The 21,698-nt window shown below is 43.6% G+C and overlaps 1 pseudogene across 1 annotated transcript in view; it reads right to left on the bottom strand.

The window, feature by feature from the left end:
- Positions 1 to 21,698, bottom strand: part of LOC146833567 (cytochrome P450 2D15-like) — a 450,055-nt pseudogene that overhangs the window by 255,123 nt on the left and 173,234 nt on the right. The window contains exon 5 of the transcript XR_014960252.1: positions 5,959 to 6,132. The product of XR_014960252.1 is annotated as a cytochrome P450 2D15-like (transcript). The remainder of the gene's footprint in view (positions 1 to 5,958; positions 6,133 to 21,698) is intronic.

The raw sequence follows: 21,698 nt of genomic DNA, 5'->3' as shown, positions 1-21,698 counted from the left end.
AACCCAATTTTCTCCCATAGGAAATCATTGACTGTTTTTCTGTGAAATTTCTTCTAAGTGTCGATTTCCTCAATCTTTAAATATTCTGTAAAAATCGTATAATATCTGAAAACGTAATTACTTACCTGTTTTGGATAAATGTCCCATTACTGAGTCTAGGCACCCAGTACTGGATTACAAAAGTAACAAGAACATACTATACCTGCAACTTGAATTTTCTGCCATAGGGAATCATTGACTGTTTTCTATGAAATATTTTCTGTCAACTTTTAAAATAGCAAAACATTGTCTAAAAATCATCACAGTAATTAAGTCGACTTTTATCACTTGATTCCAAGTACTGACCCAGGACTGAATCTAGGATCCAGTCCTGAAATTCCAAAAGTAATCTGTGGCAAATAACATGAAACTTCCATTGAACTCAATGCATTATTGTGTTTAAAATAGTGTTGCCTATTGCAACCACTTGGAACTGTTTATAAAAGTCAATTGCATGTTGCAAAAGTATTTATATAAAGCATCTCATTCTGAGAAAGTATATTTTAATTCCAATTGTTGGTTCTAAAATAAAACAAGCATATATTTTTTATATATAAACCATTGGCCTAGAGTTCAGTTATTGAGTGTGTGAGACCATTTGCTGACTGAGTGTGTACAACAAATGCTTTACACTGTCCTCTGATACTGCCTTACTGCTCGACCAAGCTACCACTTTAGAGAGTAAGGTTATATCTAACTTTAGCCTCTGCCAAGCCTCTGGGGACTGTGGACTCTGTACACCCTGTACCTATTGGGGAACAGTATATACAGAGCCACTTTCTCACAACAAGTCACAGAGAAAGATGAAGGGTCTGTTTAGAAAGGATTGCGACCCCGCAGCACATTTTGGCCCCAGTGAGCCATAAAACATTGGACACCTTTGAGAACTTAGTTCCAACAGACGTCGAGACACTCAAACCTCACTGTGAAAGACAGGAGCATATTAAAAAATTTGGCAAACAATAAAGACATAGTTTGTCAGAATGCTGACAAGGGCAGCACCCTTGTTATTATGGACAGTGACTTTTATCATGAACAAGTCACTTCACACGTTTCTGATATCAACACCTATGCTTTGCTTGATCAAATCCCGACTCAACAATTCACCACCATTCTCATGACCATAGTACAAAAAGCAGTGGACGATGGGACAATCACAGAAAGAATAAAGAGATTTTTAATCCAAGAAAACCCGAGGTCACCTTCACTTTACATGCTTCCCAAAGTCCATAAGGATCTGTATAAACCACCCTTCAGACCCAACGTCTCCACTAAGGGCAGCATTCATGAGCCGGTAGGGAAATTTATAGATAAATATCTTCAGCCTTTCGTCACGAAAACGAGCACCTATATTCGTGACACCACTGATTTTATCATGAAAATTAATCAACTCCACATTTCACCTGAAGAGGAACTTTGGTTGTGCACAGTGGATGTTAAATCACTGTACACCTCTATCCCACATGATTTGGGAATAGAGGCTATTGAACGAGTACTATTGGACTCTACACTTGATACCAATATTCAAGTGTTCATTATGGATCTCTTGATGTTTACTCTCTATCAGAGTTATTTCAAATGGGATGACAAGTGGTTCCTTCAACTCAGTGGAACTTCGATGGGCAATTGTGCAGCCCCATCATATGCCAATCTGTTCATGCATTATTTTGAGGAACAACATATTTTAAACACTCCCACCTGGCAACAGCACAAAAAAATGTTCATAAGATTCATAGATGATATCTTTATCGTGTGGTCTGGTCCACTCGATACTTTGAAACAATCTCTTGTGCAACTGAATGAAGTAGATGGTCGCATTCAATTTACATCTGAGGTACAAAAGGAGCAGATCAACTTTCTAGATGTTCAGATTCAGATCAACCAGGGAAGACTACAACAGTTTTCACAAAGCTAGTCTGAAAAACAACTTGCCATACTCACAGTTACTACGTGTGAAACGCATAGTATCGGATCCAGAAGAATGCACTAGACAAATTGAGACCATGCTCACTAGATTAAAAAAAAGAGGATATCCTGATGAGATATTACAACAAGCTAAAACCAGATGTGCAAGAATGAATAGAAAAGACTTGTTGTCTGTGAAGGATAAGAAAGATTCAAACAGGATGGTCTTAGTCTCTAAATATTCCACGACTAGCAATCGTTATCGCAACATCATCATGAAACATTGGTCTATGTTGAGTTTGGAACCATATTTTAAAGGTTTGTTTGAACAAAAACCTATTTTCGCTTACACACGAGGACCCAATCTCAAAAAACTGTTAACGAAAACACAGAGGGTTACAGACATGGTTTCTTATAAAGGTCTACAACCTTGCTACAATTGTAGTAATTGCCACAACTCTATACCTGGTAATGTCATAAATCACCCTATGAAAGGCACGAAGATCAAACTTCAGGTGAACACCACGTGCAACACTTCCAATGTGATTTATCTTCTCAAATGCCCATGTGGCTTAAGTTATGTTGGACACACAGAAAGAAAGATCCACACCCAGATCTTAGAGCACAAGAGTAATATACGGACCAAGAATCTTAAATTAACAGTGGCAACATATTTTGTGGAGAAAAAACACAACATTAGCCAACTAAAATATTTGGTCCTAGAAGTGATTGAAAAAATAGAAGGTTGGGATAACAAGAACAGACTACTACAATGAGAGAATCACTGGATCCGGTTATTGTGCACAATGCAACCCAATGGGTTAAATGACAGAATGGAATTTCTATGTTACTTATAAGAGATTTTTTCTTAAGAGCTGATATATTGATCTGATTTGTTTTTCGTATATATAATGGTTTTATACATGCACTTAGTGATGGCATTCTGATTTCATTGACCGTCTTTTTGAATTATGTTTCACACTTGTAATGCAATGCATTGTTTCTTTAAGCTTTCCGTCTACATGTTTGAATTATTTTACATAATACGCTGGTTTCCTCTTGAGCACTTTGTCACATTGCCAACACCTGCATCTCAGCCTTTTAGTTCATTTATCACTGTTTATCACCCTTTTCCATCATGGCGTTCGTATCACTCAGGACTAGTCCACCCTTTATTGATACAGCGAGGCTGCTTTGTGATCTCGCGATACTAACTTTATCTAAACCGGGCTTACCCTCCGAGCAAACTAACTGATGCTTGAGAGAGGATAATCAACTAACAACACTGCGTTAGTTGTCTAACATCATACCCTTAGTAAGTATTCACTGACCCGTGCTTTTGCGCTTGAGACATTCAGCTGTTTATGCAGCGAGTATTTTGAATGTTTATCTTGGCTACTATTTTCACAGGCAAGTCGCGTTTCAAACTGCAGCGGCTTCAAAGTAAGAATGCACAATGTTTTATCACCGTTTTGTGCATGTTGGTTTAACACACGTCGTGTATCTAGCTGACTAATCTGGTTTTCTCTCCGCATTTTTAATGGACAGTGTCGCTTTTAGCGTCCGTGTCACTTCGAGTTCTTTAATCTTTGTCACGCTTTGAGGCAACATGTTTCTCGGGTGTCACCGAGCACTTTGGCACCATTGAAAACTTTTCGTACCGACTCATCTTCTTGGGGCATAAGGTTCACGCAGAGATTCTACACATTGAATTTCACCTTGTTATTGCACCCCGTGGTTTGATTTAGTCATTCACTATCAGTGTACCATGCCAAGCATGTTTGATTTATATACAGTAGTTAGGTCACTTTTTACATATTGTCTGATCCTTTATATTTGATGGCCTTCCTGTAAGAATTGTGTTCTGGTTTATATTCCAGAGGGTACCCCTGACGAAGGGCACTCATGTTGCACGAAATGCATCGCGATTGATGTGAATTGGATTTAGTCTCACATGGAATGTTAATTCTTAAGAGACTTTGATGAGGATTTGTATACCCAGAAGTCTTCATGAAAAAACTTGAAAATACATTAGGTATGATGTGAATAAAACGTCTATACTACAACTCGCATAAATGTTGGGACCATATTTTGATTTAATGATTACCCACTTCGTGGGATTTTGAGCTGTGCACAGGGGGACATCTCCTCTGTAGGAGATGCAGCTTTGTTTAATGTTATATATCGATACTTTGTGGATAAGAAAGTGAAGGAGCACGCCACACACTGCAACCTCTGATTAATTGGTAGTGCGTGTCCTTACTACATGTTCTATTTGACTATCTCCCATTCAGAATATCTCAAGCCAATTCATTTGGAATTATTTGGTGAAATGCTCCATGTGCTAATATTTGTTCAAAATTTACTTGAGGAGAAAACTAGGGGTGGGCGTAAGTTGCGTAGGGGGTCTACGCGGAGAGGCACGGAAATGGAACCAATCTCCACACTCGCGCTGCCCGCCTCCCGCCCGCAGTATTAAAACTTTACAAAACATTATAAATAAGGTAAGGTGATTTAAATTGTTGTTTATAATGTTTTGTAAAGTTTTAATACAGCAGGCGGGAGGGAGCCCAACTCCGTTCCACCCGAGTGTGCGGAGATTTGCCTGTTACTCTGCTTACATCGCGGAAGGTGTAAGGGGAAAATCTCCGCACATTCCGTGGGCGGAACGGAGTTGTCCGCCCACCCCTAGAGAAAACCCCATAACCTTCCAAAAAGAAGCCAGGCTAACTTTGTTTGCTTGATCACTATGTATAACATGTGAGTATTTATGCCTCACCACTTTCAAAGTTCACCAGTTTCCACTGGTCAGGTCTGGTTCCCTAGAACTGATAATCACAGGAGCTATTGAACAATAAATGCAAGGGAGATCAAAGCCTTTAGTGGTCAGCACTCAAGGTGCGCAGTGAGCAGCTGAAAACAGAAGTTGCATAAATGATTATGACTGGGTAGACATGGGTTAGAAATGCAAGGCTTAACTAAAGCAAGAGTGTGTGGTGGCAAGATGCACAGCAACATAACCATCAAAGTTGAAATTAATTATAACTGTCCTACCAAGGCTTGTGTGCTCACAACACTTTTCATAATAACTTGGAAGTGATATATATTTACAGTATAAATACATTTACATCATAGAAAAACACAATATGTATCACATAATAGTACACTAAACACTATACGAATGGTGTGAAGTAAGCATACAATTGGTTTCACTATACAATTGGAGGTATTATATGGTTCACTGGGCCCAATGAGACCTTACAAAACCAAGTATAAATAATAAAAACATGGCCCCCGACTTAACATGGCATGCTATGCTTATGCAATTTTAATGTTCACCAGTGCTAATGTTCAATAACCTCAGAATGAAGCTAAAACAACCTGTAACAGGAAAGATGCAGCACAATGCAACACTGACATGGTATCTGCCATTTGATAAAGGCTTTTGTTCATTGGCGCTAAAGGACACAGACAGTATTTACTCAAATGAAGCATCATTAAACCTTCCCTCCAAGACAAGGTTCTTTCCATCATTCTAACTAACTTAAAGTTGTGTACAAACCTAGGATTTTGTGAACATGAAAATATGGTAACAAAGCAGAAAAACAATAGTATAGCAGGTACCTGCAAATGAAGAAGACATAGTGTCAGAGTTCATACTCATTCGTAACAGTACAGTGAACGCACACTGATCTCAGTGGTATCCATAGGCATACTGCGGTAACCACACAAGAGCTCACACTGCTCAGAGTGGACATCAAGGGTCCCTAGATATGGTGAGCTAGCTACTCAACTGGGTATTGGTCTACTGCAGAAGGTCAGCCAAAGGGAACAATTGAAGAAATAGAACTATTGATAATAGGTGGTGGAAAAATGGGCAAGCTTGCCAGGCTGATCAACCACTGTCTTACCATTTCCATTTACTTAAAAAAAAACAACAAATCTTTTAAAGTAACATAAAGGTGGGTCCTACCTCTAGTAAAAAGCTAATCCATGCCAAGATTTATTGCTTACCTTCTCCACTTCCTCAAAAAAGGCATCAATGAAGTCCCTTTTCACGTTTGGGTCCCAACTCTCCTTATGCTGTGTGATGATGCCACTGAGGAAGTCAAGGAGATTATCTTGTGCTCTGAAAAACTTAGAAGCCACTCCTGGGACATGGACCAATGCAGGGATCACATTTGCCAACTGAAGGAGACAATAAGAAGAAAGGTTTTGCTGGAGCTGCTTCAGTGAACTTTTCCCATAATGGTATTGTCACTGCTTACAAATGACAAAGACTGTGATTTTTTTTAGAGTGAGTCAATGGGGGGAAGGAAAATTAAAATATAGGGAATTCTTCCATATTGATGCAATTTTTGAAAGCAAATACAGGTTTTATTTAGGGGAGTGTAAGAAGGTCCTATAACCTTTCCTAGAACATCTTCTGTTCTAAGTATATCCAATACTGAATTTATGTTCTAATGAATATAATATTCCGGTCACAATCTGCAGTTATAGCTGTTACCTGTGACATGCTAGGCATGCCTATTTTATCTTACTCATATTTCATGAGAAATAAATGTCTCAATAAATTCTTCCAAAATTATTTTGTAAATGTTTTGAACATTCGATGATACTCTACAGTCAACCATAACAATTGCAGGCCAATGCACCATCAACCTTGAGGTAAATCAGCCTCACCCAACTGACTGTAACTCGTTCTCAAAATGAGAATATGGAGCAGGCTGGTTTAGACAGACATGACAGGATAACTGTTTGAACTGATGAAAACTCATCTAGAAATGAATGAGGTCAGAAAGAGAAATGGTATATAAATAAATGGACAAAGGGGCTTTAGCAGGGCACCCACTAACTACTTCAAATGCAAAATGCTGTGATTGAAATTGACGGATGAGGAGCAAAGATTATTTAGTAAGGGATAAGTTTGCCACCTGACCAGCATTTCACTAGCATCACTGGCAATGTCACTTTGCTGACAAGTGGCATTTATAAAACATCATGGGAAACAGGTGGCGAGTACTTTTTCTTGTCCCCTTGGTGCTGCTTAGAGCAGCACTCGCTGCCCTACTGTCGATTCATTTTTACAGGCGGGTGCACACTTTATAGCTTGATAATAACATTAACCCCTTCGCTGCTAGGCCTTTCCCCCCTCCCCGTGCTTTTTGGCTATTTGGGGTAGGTCGCGCTTAGGCCCCTGTAGCATTTTGACCACATAAAGTATCCATGCCAAATTGGTGTCCTTTTTTTCCAACATCTTGGGGATTCTAAAGGTACCCAGGGTTTGTGGATTCCCCTGAAGAGGGGACCCAAAATTAGCCAAAATACAGCTACATTTTCTTTTTCTTTTTTTAAAACAAATGGGGAAAAAGAGCTCCAAATTAAAGCGTCTGTTTTTTTCCCTGCAAATGGAATCAAAAAAGGGGATGTGGTGCTGAAATCACTATCTTCCCAGCTTTCAGGAACAAACAGACGTTAGTCAGAAAACCAAACATATTTTACACAGTTTTGGCATTTTTCTGAGACATAGCCTATTTTTGCTATTTTTTCTGCTTTCAACCTCCTTCCAGTTAATGGTAAAAATGGGTATGAAAGCAATGATGGATCCTGAAAAGCTATACATTTAAAAAAAGTAGACAACATTTTGAATTCAGCAAGGAGTCATTTGTGTAGTTCCTTTAAGGTTTCTTCATAGAAACTAACAGCTAAATATAGGAAAAATTGAAAATGAGTTGAACAAAAACATCCATTTGTGTCAACGTTTTCACCTGTTACTTCTTAATTAAGACAGCTGTTTGAAAGCAATATACAGTTACATTTGCTGGACCTTTCTGGTTGTGGGGATATATAGGAATTGTAGGTTCACCAAGAACCCGACGAACCCAGAGCCAATAACTGAGCAGCGTCGTGCAATGGTTTTTTATTATTTACCGGGTATATAGCAATTATTTTGGGGAAATGTATACATGGAAAAATCGGTATGAAAGACACCTATGTATTTCTGAAATAGGAACAAAACATATAGTTTAGAAACAGTAGATATTTGCACATTTCCGAAATTGGGAGTACCCATACTAGCATGAGAATTACAGGTCATTTTTCAAAATGACTTCTTTTTTACACATTGTCTTTCATTTGAAAGGCAGAAATGCATCCAAAGTCAATAGGTAATAACAGTTGCTCTGCCCTTCTGTGTTACCCTAAGTCTCCCGATAAAAATGGTACCTCACTTGTGTGGGTAGCCCTTGTGCCCACGACAGGAAACGGCTCAAAATGCAACATGGACACACCACATTTTCACAATGAAAAATGACCCTTTTTTTGCAAAGTGCCTAGCTGTAGTTTTTGAACCCTGCCTGCCTCTAGGGAAACCTAGCAAACCTATACATTTTTAAAAACTAGACACCCAGGGGAATCCAGGATGGGGTGACTTGACTGGTTCTCACCAGGTTCTCTTACCCAGAATCCCTTGCAAACCTAAACTATTGTCAATAAAAACATATTTGCCTCACATTTCTGTGGTGGAAAGTTCTGGAATCTGCGTGGATCCACAAACTTCCACCCACCCCGCGTTCCCCAAAGTCTTCCGAGAAAAATGGTACCTCACTTGTGTGGGTAGGCCTAGTGCCCGTGACAGGAAACGGCCCAAAACGCAAGGTGGATAGACCACATTTTCACAGTGAAAAATGACCCTTTTTTGCAAAGTGCCTAGCTGTAGTTTTTTACCCCTAGCTCTGCCGGCACCTAGGGAAATCTATCAAACCTATACATTTTTGAAAACTAGACACCCAGGGTAATCCAGGATGGGGAAACTTGACTGGCTCTCACTAGGTTCTGTTACCCAAAACCCCTTGCAAACCTGAAAAATTGTCAAAAAAACTATTTTTCACACGAGTGAGGCACCATTTTTATCGTTAGACCTGGGGGAACGCAGGGTGGTAGGATCGTTTCAGCCCGGTGATGCCACCACTTTCCCACAAATTTCAGCTAAATTTGAGGTTTGCAGGGGATTCTGGCTGAGAAAACATTGGGGGATCCACGCAAGCCATACCTCCCTGGAATCCCCCGGGTGTCTAATTTTCAGAAATGTGTGGGTTTGGTAGGTTTCCCAAGCTGGCCGCCGAGCACGGGCCAAAAACCTAGGTGACCCCCCCCTTGCAAAACCAGGTTGTTTTGTGATAGGCAATTTTGATGTCGCCTCAGTATGTTTTGGGCCCTTGCCTGTCACGGGTACTTGGGCCTTCCACACGAGTGAGGCACCATTTTTATCAGAAGACCTGGGGAAATGCTGGGTGGTGGGAAATTTGTGTCAGCCCTGTGATGCCACAACTTTCCCACACAAAAATGTGTGGAAAATGTGATTTTTCCAGCTAGATTTGAGGTTTGCAGGGGATTCTGGGTAAGAAAACGTTGGGGGATCCACACAAGCCATACCTCCCTGAAATCCCCCGGGTGTCTAGTTTTCAGAAATGTGTGGTTTGGTAGGTTTCCCTTGCTGGCCGCCGAGCACGGAGCCAAAAACCCAGGTGACCCCCCTTGCAAAACCAGGTCGTTTTGTGAAACTCAATTTTGATGTCACCTCAATACGTTTTGGACCCTTGCCTGACGTGGGTACTTGGGACTCCCACACGAGTGAGGCAACATTTTTATTTGGAGACCTGGGGAAACGCTGGGTGGTAGGAAATTTGTGTCAGCCCAGTGATGCCACAGCTTTCCCACACAAAAATATGTGGAAAAAGTGATTTTTTTCAGCTAAATTTGAGGTTTTCAGGGGATTCTGGGTAAGAAAACATTGGGGGATCCACGCAAGCCATACCTCCCTGGAATCCCCCGAGTGTCTAGTTTTCAGAATTGTGTGGGTTTGGTAGGTTTCCCTAGATGGCCGCCGAGCCCGGGGCCAAAAACTGGGGGGACCCCCCTTGAAAACCAGCTTCGTTTGTGATAGGTAATTTTGATGTCGCCTCACTAGGTTTTGAGCCCTTGCGTGTCGCGGGTACTTGACCCACCCACACAAGCGAGGTACCATTTTTCTCAGAAGACTTAGGTGAATGCAGGGTGAGTGGAATTTTGTGGATCCACACAGATTCCAGAACTTTCCACCACAGAAATGTGAGGAAAATGTGTTGTTTTTGACAAATGTTGAGGTTTGCAAGGGATTCTGGGTAACAGAACCTGGTGAGAGCCAATCAAGTCACCCCATCCTGGATTCCCCTGAGTGTCTAGTTTTCAAATATGTATCGGATTGCTGGGTTTCCCTAGGTGCCGGCAGAGGTAGGGTTCAAAATCCACAGCTAGGCACACCCTGAAGAACATTCATTGCCTAGTGGGCTTTCTGCCGCCCTGGGGAGGGGGGAAATCGAGGGCTATTGCCCCAATATACCCCCAAGGGAGGCAGAAAGACTGTGGCTATTCTTTTGAGGGGTTGGGGGCATTGGGATGCCCATTCTGGGAAGCCCCCGCCACTACTAATGGAAAAGCCAGCATAATCGCTGGTTCCTAGTGGACTTTCTGCCCCTCCAGGGGCAGATCAGAGGCTACTGCCCAATCTGCCTCCTGGGGGGGGCAGAAAGGCTGTGGCATCTTTTTTGGGGGGTGGGGGCATTGGCTTGCCCATTCTGGGCAACCCCCACCCCAACCTATATAAAAAAAAAATCCCTGGCGCTTAGTGGGATTTCTGCCCCCCCCAGGGGCAGATCAGGGGATATTGCCCCCATCTTTCTCCTGGAGGGGCAGCAAGTCTTTAGTTTTCTTTGGGGGGGGGTACGGTGGGGACATTTGCATGCCCATCTTTGGCAGCCCCCCACCCCTAAATGACTCGTAAAAACAAAAAAAAAATGGTGTCTAGTGTGCTTTCTGCCCCCCGGGGGGGGCACATCTGCACCCGGGGGGGGGGGGCAGAAAGACTTATTGTGCAGGGGTGCTTTGACGTGCCCATATTTGACGTGCCCATATTGGGCAGCCCCCATCCCTAATTTACAGGATAAAAAAAATCCCTAGTTTCTATTGGGGTTTCTGCCCCTCCTGGGGGGGAGATTTGGGGCTACTGCCCCCATCTGCCCCCTGGGGGGGCAGAAAGATTAGAATTTTGTGGGGGAGGTGTGGGGGCATTAGTATGCCCATGCTTGGGCAGCCCCTACTCCTTAAATTAAATGTAAAAAAGAAAACCCTGGTGTCTAGTGGGTTTTTTGACCCCCGGGGGGGCAGAAAGACTAATTGTGCCAAAAAATATGATATGGGGGGAGCAAAGGCCCTTGCCTAAGGGGCTGCTCCCCCCTCCTTGGTGCCTAGTGGGTGGATCCCTGCTTGGGGATCATCCCCCTGGGGCAATCCCCAAGCAGGGATCCACTAGGAAGAGGTACCATTGGAAAGAGGAGATTCCGCCCTTTCTAACAATACCTCTCCCATCTCTTTCGGTGCTCATGGGGCTGAGATAGCTCCACAAGCACCGAAACAATGAAATTGAAACTAAGTTTCAGTTTCATTTTCATTGCATTGATGACAGCGCGCCATGCACGCGATCAGCATTGCAATAAAAATGCTAATTGGCCTCGAGAGGTTGGGGAAGCTCTTCCCCAACCTCCCAAGGCCAATAAAAAAAAGGGGAAATACCTCTGCTGTTTACAGCAGAGGGATTTCCTGCCCCTATTCTCATGACGGAATGGTTCCTTCAGGGGCACAGGAGCACCGGTGCTCATGACGGAACCATTCCGTCATGAGTAGCGAAAGGGTTAAATTAGTCAGATCAGACCTTTGTTTATTCCAGCTTAATAATATGGACTTCATGGAAATAATTTTGCCTGCTGCGAGAATCATTGCTGCTAGATGCAATTTGGCTTTGCTTCATCCAGCCTCTCTTTAGGCCAATGCAAAAAGAACAATTGATGGACATATGCTGCACAGTGTCAAACATTCACCTCGGTACAGAGATCCGGCCCTAAATCCATCGTTTTTTTGCTCAACACACCATTCCAGTTTGGACCCAGGCATATGCAAATCAGTGTTGACCCTGCTCCCCATGGGAACAGTACAGTTCATACTGCCAGGCCAGGGCCTTCCCGGGAAAGGAAACAAGCATTCTAGGAACAGTTTTGGGGCATCAGCCAGTAACTGCTTCAGGCATTTCTATCAAATGAATACGTTCTAAGGAAGAATGGAACAATGATGTTTTATGCTAAGAGAATTTCTAACCTTTATTTAATTTGGTGTTGCAGGTGTGCACAATAGACCGTGTTCGAAATAAGGTAGGATTACTGTTCAGTAGTTTTATTTTCTGGTGGGTGAATGGCATTTTTTATTATCTTTGTTGCTCAGAGGGTCAGGTTACGTCTAGAAAGTTTGCTTACATTTCTGGCCAATCATACCACCTGTCTAGGAAGTAGCTTCTGCAGTTAGTCTCCAACCAGGCCATGTATAGGAGAAAGGCTTGTATCACCAACAGCCTCATTGCTGAAGGAAAGACTAATATCAACCATTGGATTAACCCTGGGCATAGTACTACGCTTCGCTAACGGAGCATGGGTAGTTTGCACTACTACCCACTACGCATTTTGCACGTAGCACAGTGCAAAAACTGTGCTACAACACATAGCGTAGCAGCAATATCAACAATACCCACAAATGCTTAGATACATTTTACATGCTAAAAAGCAAATAACCAATTCACAAAAGTGATCTGTGAATGTATATATTAGGCAATGAGAGAGGTGATGATTTTGGGGTCCCCCTAACCTAGGGGGAGGACCAAGTAGATGCCTTGAACACAAAGAGCATATCATGCTGGTGAACGATTCAGTGGTGGTCCCTTCCTCCTAGGACCACCCCAAGCACAGTTATGGGCAAAAATACAATCCCAACCAAAGGCCGTGCAAAGCATTATGGGACGAGATTAGGAGGGGGCAGTGAATATTATAGTGTCCAATATCAAAATAATTCTACAAAGAGCTGCAGTTCAACTAGTCGTTACTAGACGTCCCTCACAAGTCAAATGCAAAAGCATTGAAATTATTATTACATCAAGCTGCAGTTCCACTAGTCGTTACTAGATGTCCCTCATGAGTCAAATGCAAAAGTATTGAAACCTTTTCATGAAGCTTTTGCATTTGACTCGTGGATACTATAATATTCACTGCCCACTGCTAATCTTGTCTCATTATGCTTTGCAGGGCCTTTGTTTGGGATTGTATTTTTGCCAATAACTGTGCTTGGGGTGGTCCTAAGAGGATGGGACCACCACCAAATTGTTCAAGAAGATGTGCTTTTTGTTTTCAAGGCATCTGCTTGGTTCTCTCCCTAGGTTAGGGAGGATCCCAAAATCATCACCTCTCTCACAGCTTGCCAATTTATCAATTTCACTTTTGGGAAATGACTATATGCATTTTAGCATATAAAGACAGAGATACTTATTTTATCATAACTTGCACTGTGCAAGATGCTGTTTGTAATTATTGCTCAGAGCAGACAACCACACAGTGCTAACAGCTACGCACTACGGTTTGTGTAGCTGAGCGTAGTTCAAAGTGTACTTCGCCTATCTACGTGTAGTGATACTACGCAAACTACGCCCAGGGTTACATTGGATCCTCTTCCCAGTTTTAGAAGTCCTGCATCTAAGACATTGTTGTAATGTGTGGTATGTCCTGCTGCATCGGGCGCCATGTGCTTTCTGGGTGTGATGGGGCAATTGAGGGCTAGGCAACCCACATATTGTATGGATGAGACAGTGTAGTGTAAGTGTCATAAAGGAAGCTTGCATAGTAATACCACCATGGTAAGTGGATAAATGCAAGTAACAGTGTGTTGTAACTTAGTGATATGAAACACTGTATTAGACAAGCAGCTACAGTGGGACCAGCCAGAGCAAAAGTCTGGAAAGGCAAATAAAGTTTTAGTGATCAGTGCAAAGTCCCAATTTGTAAAACTACTGTAAAGTCTTGCTTTCCTCTCCTAGCTACTCCTCCCTTAGTGAGTGGGATGGACTGACTCATTTGGAGCAAAGTTGTGATTTCTCTCACTACTGTACGTTGGAAAGAGAAGACATTAAGAAGTTTCTACAGTTTTTATTATAGCAGTCATGTTTTGCACGCATGAAGAGATGGGCCAGCAGGTCTTGGCTGTTCTTGCAAGAGAAGAAGCACTGGTTTTCTATCCTCTGAGCTGATGAGTAGCAGGCAAAAATGGGAAACTAATGAGAGCATGTTCCTCCCAGCACACAATTCAGGCTTTGCAACAGACTGAGGGGAAGCCCCAGGCCGACAGGAAACACATGGGCACAGCCTCTTCATCTGAAAGTGAAGTCAGAAAGAGCACATGGCTCTGGTCATAGGAAAATGTATTTCCTCCTCTTTACAGAATGAGTAAAGGACAGAACAACTAAACTCTGAGAAAGGAGAGCTTCTTCCATTTGCTACCCAGCTCACCAAAGGGATTACCTGCCACATGACTAGATATCTGAATAATGTCCCAAGGATTGAAAGACAAGGAGAACCAATGAGATCCTGGCACCCTCTTACTTTCCCCTACTTAAATATTGGTCCTAAATGAATGTCACTAATAATACAAAGTGATAGCCCAGAAGCCTGCTAAGTTGCTTCCTTTAGTAAAAGTGAATGTAGCTCCATAAAACTAAAGTGGAGTCTCTCCACAAGATCTGATGCCACAGAGGATTACAGTGGTGTATGGGCTGAACAAGCAAAGCCTTCTTAAACTGTTGAGGACCGAGCAGATGATGGAGTTCTTGCTTCAACATACATAACAATCTTAAGGGGAAACACAGCGTGTGCTACAAAGAGGTTTATAAATTGACTATATTTACCAGAGGACTTTCTTCCCCTGCGAAAGCAACTAAGGGCCTCATTACGATGTCGGATGGAAAGCATTCTGACCGGCTCCTTGTCGAAATCGGTTCTGGCCGACTCTGGTTCAGAGAATCTGACTGACCAATTACGATGTTTCCGAACACTGTTCGGTTCGACTCCTATTGCCTTCAATGGGAACGTGTGTTCCGATCCACAACACAGGCTCCCATGGAAAAATGAGGTGGTTGCGGAAAACCTTGCACCCTGTAGCATGGTTGTAAAAATGGATCCCATGGGTAACCCCACGGGCCCCGAATGGAGGCATCCGGGTGAAGGTGCTACAGGCCCCCAAAGTCAGTTTCTGACAGCTGTTTTGTTTCGGACAAGATTTGGAAATGCTGTCCAAATCTAATATCATAACACATCGGTCAGAAACGTGGTCCATAGAGCACTATGATTTAACTCGGAGTCTCCGAATGCTGGTTTGAACCATGTCGGAAAGACCAAACAGTTACTTTCCATCATAACCGGTCGGTCAGAAATATTTCTGAGTCGGTCGGAAACAAGGGTTTCGACACGGGTTAGGAAAATCCCAATGCCGTTCGGAGCCTTTCTGACCGACATTGTAATGAGTCCCTAAATGTCCAGGTTCACAGCCTGAAGGATCTGTTTTGGAGGCATGATACAAGAAATGAAAACAGCATAAAAGAGGGTCTCAGAGGAAGAGGTTATTTTGAAAACCAAAGATTTTGGTAAGGCGTTAAAGAGGAAAATGTATGTTTTATCATTGTTTATCATTGTGTGAATATAGTTACATTAAATAATATTTGAGAAAATTAATAAAAAAATGAACCACAGTGGGTAAGAGAATCTATACAAACTGTGTTGGATTTTACTGGGAAGTAGGGCTTTTCACACTACGAATTTTAGGGAGATGTTCGTCAAATGATAAGCATCCCAAGCAAAACAACACAGCTAGATTCTCAATTAAAATCAGATTACAACTCAAAATCTTCTATACACAGGATATGGGGTTCTCCCTAAGGAGTTTTAGATGAAAATATGTGGCTAACAATGATTTAGCAAATAAAAACTGGATGCCACTTAAAAGCAAACTAAAGATATAGGCACGCAGAAAAGGGAACATGGGTTTACAAAGAATTATAATTACCTGCTTACAGAATGCACTGCAAGAACTCTGTCTAACTCTTTCTTGAGAGGCCCTGGTGGGACAGCTGGCAGAAGAGTAGACAGACGAGGATCCGGAGAAGAAAGAAAAAAAGGAGAATAAAAAATAGGGAACAAGAGAAAGGAGAAAGAAAGGAAGGAGAAAGAAAATTAGAAAGAGAGAGAGACAGGGTGAGGGAACGAGAGAAGAAGAGAGGAGCAGACAAGAAAAAGAGAGAACAGAATAAATTGAGAAAAAGAAAATGAATGAGTGAATTTGAATGAAAGAAAAAGGTAACATAGAAAAGAGTAAATGACATAAAAAAGAATAAACAGAAAGGAGTGAAAGAAAGAATGAAAAAGCTGAAAAAGAAAGAAGAAAACAGCAACACAGAAATGAGAATGAGAGGGAGGGGATAAAGGGAGTGACAGATTGAGGGGAAGAAAAGGAAAGAAATGAAAAGAAAGGAAAGGGGAGGAAAAGCATAGGAAGGAAAGAAAGGAAGACATGAAGACACATTGAAAAAATACAATGAATGAATGAAAGACAAATAGGGTAAAGAAGATAAAAGCAGGGAAAGCCAGATAGTAAAAAAGACTGCAAGGAGGAACAAGCAGATAAACCTAAATAGAGTGGAAAAAAATGAAGAAGAAATGGACAAAGGAGAAAAAGAAAGGAAATATATTTTAAAAGAAAGGCAGAAAGCTAGAGAGTAGGGAAAAAAGGAGAAAGATTAAGAAGTAGAGCAATTAAAAAGCTTGAAGAATATGCTGCATGTCAATGACAAATCTGATTCACTAACCCCATGACCATCCAGACCATGACAGATTCTTCTAAATTCGACCTGCCATGGAACCAGTGGTTAATTTCAGACGGTGGTTGCGGGTGCAGGACACTGGCCCTGATTCAGGAGAAAGCGAGTGAAAAACACACAGAGGGGAAAGAAGGAAAAGGAGAAAGAAAGAAATAACATTACACAGGGAGAAAGCAGGAACCAGCAAGAGTGAGAAGAAGGGAGTATCTGGAAGTGGATTAAAGAGGCATTAGGTAGACTCCAGACTATGCAGCTTTGACATGTAAAAGCGTCGGCCGTGGGCTTCTTAGCAGAGTTTTAGGTATCGGCTCTCATTCCTTTACAAGTCTAGTAGTGCTTGGAACATTTGTCTGTCAGGATTCTAGGGATTTATACTTCTGGAAAAGGTTTACCCATTGATGAGTCCTTGATCCTGTACAGAGGATGGCTGCTGTTCAGGCAGTAAATACAGAACAAAAGAATTTGTTCATGTTGAGTGAGAGCTCTACTGGTTATATATACTGCCATAGAGTGTCTACTGTGAAGGAATCCACTCATAATCCTGTAAGGTGCCCATCAACGCTAGGAATCAGAGCAAAAATTGAATAGGAGCTTGTCTAATCACTCCTGTATAAAGGTTATAAGTTTCATGTGGACAGGAGTAAGGCTATTCAGTCAGCCGGACAAAGCTGTCACTGTGGCAAGCAGAACACTTTGATGTCACCACAAAAGGATTCCCACAGAAGCTTCGAAAATCCCAGAGCGTTGCATTGCTTTCCAACGAACTACTCGCAGTCACGTTCTCAGAGGGGGGGATGTATTTGTGCTCAATACAATCCACGATGAGAGCGCTTCTTCAGTCACGGTTTGGGGTCAGTTGTATACTTGAATACAAAAAGTACATAGGTGAAGTGGATAAGAATGTCTAGGGGCCTGATTTAGATTTTGGCAGATGGGATACTCTGTCACAAACGTGACGAATATCCCATCCGCCATATTACAAGTGCATTATATCCTATGGCACTTGTAATAAAGTGGCAGGGACATCCGTCATGTTTGTGACGGAGTATCCCATCCACCAAGATCTAAATCAGGCCAAAGGTTCTTCAGCCCTATACCGTGAGCTGCAAAACCCGCACATAGAATAAGTTGTTTATCCACCTGATGCACTTAGCAAAATACAATACTTATGTAGTTTACCTACAGGCCATCACAGGAAGACTGATGTATTTTCTTGGCTTTCAGTTGACCATCATTGAAAGTCTTACTGCTGCAGAAGCAGTAGCCTATATTTGATATACAATGGAGGATGTTGTATGGCTTCAGGATCGGCACTTTGCTGACTGCATTACTGAAATAGAGAGAAAGACAACCTTATTGTCATTGCTCTGCTCTAAGTGAGGAAAGAGGCAGGAGAGTGGGTATCACTGTCCCTAGTACCCATCTCAGCCAGCACTGTATTTTCCAACTTGCTTTATACCTACCATACAAAAGTGAAGTATTGGGAAACTGATTGGGGTGGAGCTATCCTGATATATACCTTTTAATGACTGTGCATGTATGCATACATTTTTTAGGCAAGCAGCCTTTCAAACTGTTTCCTCTAGGTGAGAAAATCTTGGACTTGCTTATGGCCTGCTCGACACCGTTATCCACAGCCAGAACAAGGTAGATGTTTTGTTTTTCATATGACAAGTGCATTACAGTCACCTCACTGCACAGTGGACGGTACATAGGCCAAGTTGTCACTGAGTACCCTGTGCCGCAAAACCTAAAGCATTTAGCAGTTTTTTAAGTGCTCTTTAGGGAACTTAGGACATTTTACACCAGAATGTTTCTCTAAGCTCATTCAGTTCCAGGAATGTAATTGTCCTCCACCAATTGACGGACCGGTACATATGGTCATTCCTTTTAACAAACAACGTCCTGTAAACAGGGGCATCCCCGTAAAGCGTGATTCCACGAGGATCACTATCACTCTCCAAACGGGTTAAGAATATTGAAATAATATGTTTTTTTAAACAAAACTTTATTGCACTATTGAGCGATATGAATGACGACGAGCGAGTGTGTGGGTGATGAAGCTTTCTACATCCTGTCTTCATCACTTGGGTTCAAGGTACACTAAACAAAGGCAATTAGCCAGCATGAGACACAGATTGTAAGAAAGTGGTCACTCTTGGTGCAGATATAGCTTCTAACTAGTACACTATATCGCAAGAGGGCAACTATTATTCACTGGAAGAATGTGAGGTCACCTCTCACGTTATGGTGTTATCAAGCGTCCAAAAATCATGATGAGCTGATATATGTCCTGTCATTTGTTGTTTTTTTCTCTTCTTTTCACAGATGGAGTGATTCAACTTTTAATTTAACCCCTTCAGTGCCCGCCCCTTTCCCCGCCCAGTGCCGGCCGTTGCATTAGCGGGCGGGGTCTATGACGAGCTGGACTCGTCATGGGCACAGCGCCACCGCGGCCCATGACGAGTCCAGCTCATCATGGGCACTGAAGGGGTTAATAGCGACATACAAAGGAGCAGCTACCTGCCCTTTTATAAATAGAATAGGGAAATTCCTTGTTCATCTTACTCCAGGGGGTGACACAGCCCTGAAGAAAGTCCTAGCACCATCTATGATGTCATCCCGCCGTCTTTTTCCCTGCAGGGAATCACAATGCGGTCGTTACAATGACCGCGTTGTGATTCCGCATACCTTTACTCCGCAAGTCGAAACAACGACTTGCGGAGGGGGGGCGCCGGATGTTGGAATAGTATAATTTACTAATCCAACTCCAGTCTGTGCGGACACTAGGGAAGGTGTTGGATTTTAAATCCAACACCTCCCCCCCCCTGCAAGTCGTTGTTCCAACTTGCAGAGTAATGGTATGAGGAATCACAACGCGGCCGTTGTAACGACTGCGTTGTGATTCCCTGCGGGGAAAAGGTTTCGTGGTATCACTGAAACATGTTGGCCCTAGGGTCCTAGGACCATAATTTTCCAAATGACCCTACTGTTCATTATTTTTAATAATCCTGTCAGACCCAAGAATAAAAGGATACTGGGGTCTGACAGTGGATTTTTAATCTTTATCCCCCTGGCCAGATATACTATCTAAGTGCTTCCTGAAATATTGGTCGAGCCCACCGCGACTTATAGGGATGCGGTGTCCCAATGCTGAAGCATGACACTACTAGGGTGTGTGAGGGAAAATAAATAAAAGAAAGGTCTTTTCCTACACCACTTCATGAGTGGTCGCTTCACTTAGGGACATCCCATCATTTCTTCTGACCTTACAATCAATAACTTGGTAAGAACAATAGTGGAGTACTTTAATGTGGATTAAGATCCTTGCACACCCTCCAACTCGCATCAACAAGGGAAAGAATTTGATTTAGCACAGCAAGTGCGCTAAAGGCGCATAAAAGACTGTTGGACCCGGCCTCGTAGAATGGCCCTCCGTGCCCCCGCACCACCGAAACCTGGTACCTGCAGCCCAAGCACACGGCCCAGCCGAACCTCCCCACCAGGACACACGCACCAACCCGGACGTCCCCGTCCATGGCCTCTCTCCTTTCGGCCACCCCGGGCCCGCGTGCCCACTTCATGCACCAAGATGGCCGCCCGGCCCCAGCGCGACCCGGGCCTAGAGGCGCCACTCCGGCTGGAGGACATCACGCTTCCAGGGGATGAGAGAGGGAGGAGCAGTTTCTATCGCACCTCTGAACTCCCCCGGGACGATGGGTTTCGATCGGCCCTCCGGCCTCCCTGCGGGCTGGCTCCGTGCCTGCTGGGTGTCTGGGACTCCTCCCGACCCGGCCCTGAAAGGATCAAAAGACTATAGCAGGAAATCCCGACAAGCGACCCCCCAGGTGACAAGACCCCTGCCTGCACAGACTCGGGACATCAAAGAGGGGTCGACCTATAACAAGGGGTGCTCTGGGTCTGTCCGGCAGATTCGACGCTGGAACAACGAGAGCCTGCCGACGTGGTCGCGGCTCCTGGAACTTGGACCTACCTGAGCCCTGCTGAGTGACTCGCGGCTCCCTGAAGATCGTAAGACCTCCGAACTTGTACCTGAGCCCTGCTGAGTGATTCGCGGCTCCCTGAAGATCGTAAGACCTCCGAACTTGTACCCGAGCCCTGCTGAGTGACTCGCGGCTCCCTGAAGATCGTAAGACCTCCGAACTTGTACCTGAGCCCTGCTGAGTGACTCGCGGCTCCCTGAAGATCGTAAGACCTCCGAACTTGTACCTGAGCCCTGCTGAGTGACTCGCGGCTCCCTGAAGATCGTAAGACCTCCGAACTTGTACCTGAGCCCTGCTGAGTGACTCGCGGCTCCCACCGACTCTCACGGTCCCGCCGGACCCCGACTACAACATCGTATCCCCCAGCTCGAGGATTGTGAGCTGTGCGCCGGATACGTCCCGGCTTGAACCTTTACCAGAGACTGTCCCGCTACCCCCTACCCCTTCCGAGACTCTTGAGCCCGTGCTCACCTTGTACATATTTGCAGTGATATCCTACTTGATAAAGATTGTTTTCTCAGAATACCCGGTGTGGTCACTCTGTGTCGTGTGGTGCCAGAAGTACGATCCTAGATACGAGATTCCTCCCCCTGGGGAGTCTCCCGCCAGTGCCCGGCTACGATACCTTGAGGGTGGGTCTCAGGGTAGTCAGGACCCCTTCCAGGCTCCTCTGAGGTCGCCGTCTAACATTGGTGGCAAGCGACGGGATTCGGGCCCATCACCTAGAGATCGTACCGTGAACAACGGAAGCGCTACCGACAAAGATGGCAGAAGGAAGCGCCGTGAGCCCCGCAGAAACCAGCGCCAACAGGGTGTTCCAGGTGGAGCAGCTAGAAGAATACACACACAAAGAGCTAAAGCAATTTTGCAAAGAACTTAAAATCGCTACCACTGGTCTCAACACTAAAGAGGATTTGCAGAAAGCACTGAAAACTTGGGTGGAGACCGGGGCCTCCCGCCCAGAAGGCACGGGG

This window comes from Triturus cristatus, chromosome 4_2 (assembly GCF_964204655.1).
Source record: "Triturus cristatus chromosome 4_2, aTriCri1.1, whole genome shotgun sequence".
NCBI lineage: Eukaryota > Metazoa > Chordata > Amphibia > Caudata > Salamandridae > Triturus > Triturus cristatus.
The sequence above is the reverse complement of the archived record's forward strand: the minus strand, read 5'-3'. Positions and strand labels throughout refer to the sequence as shown.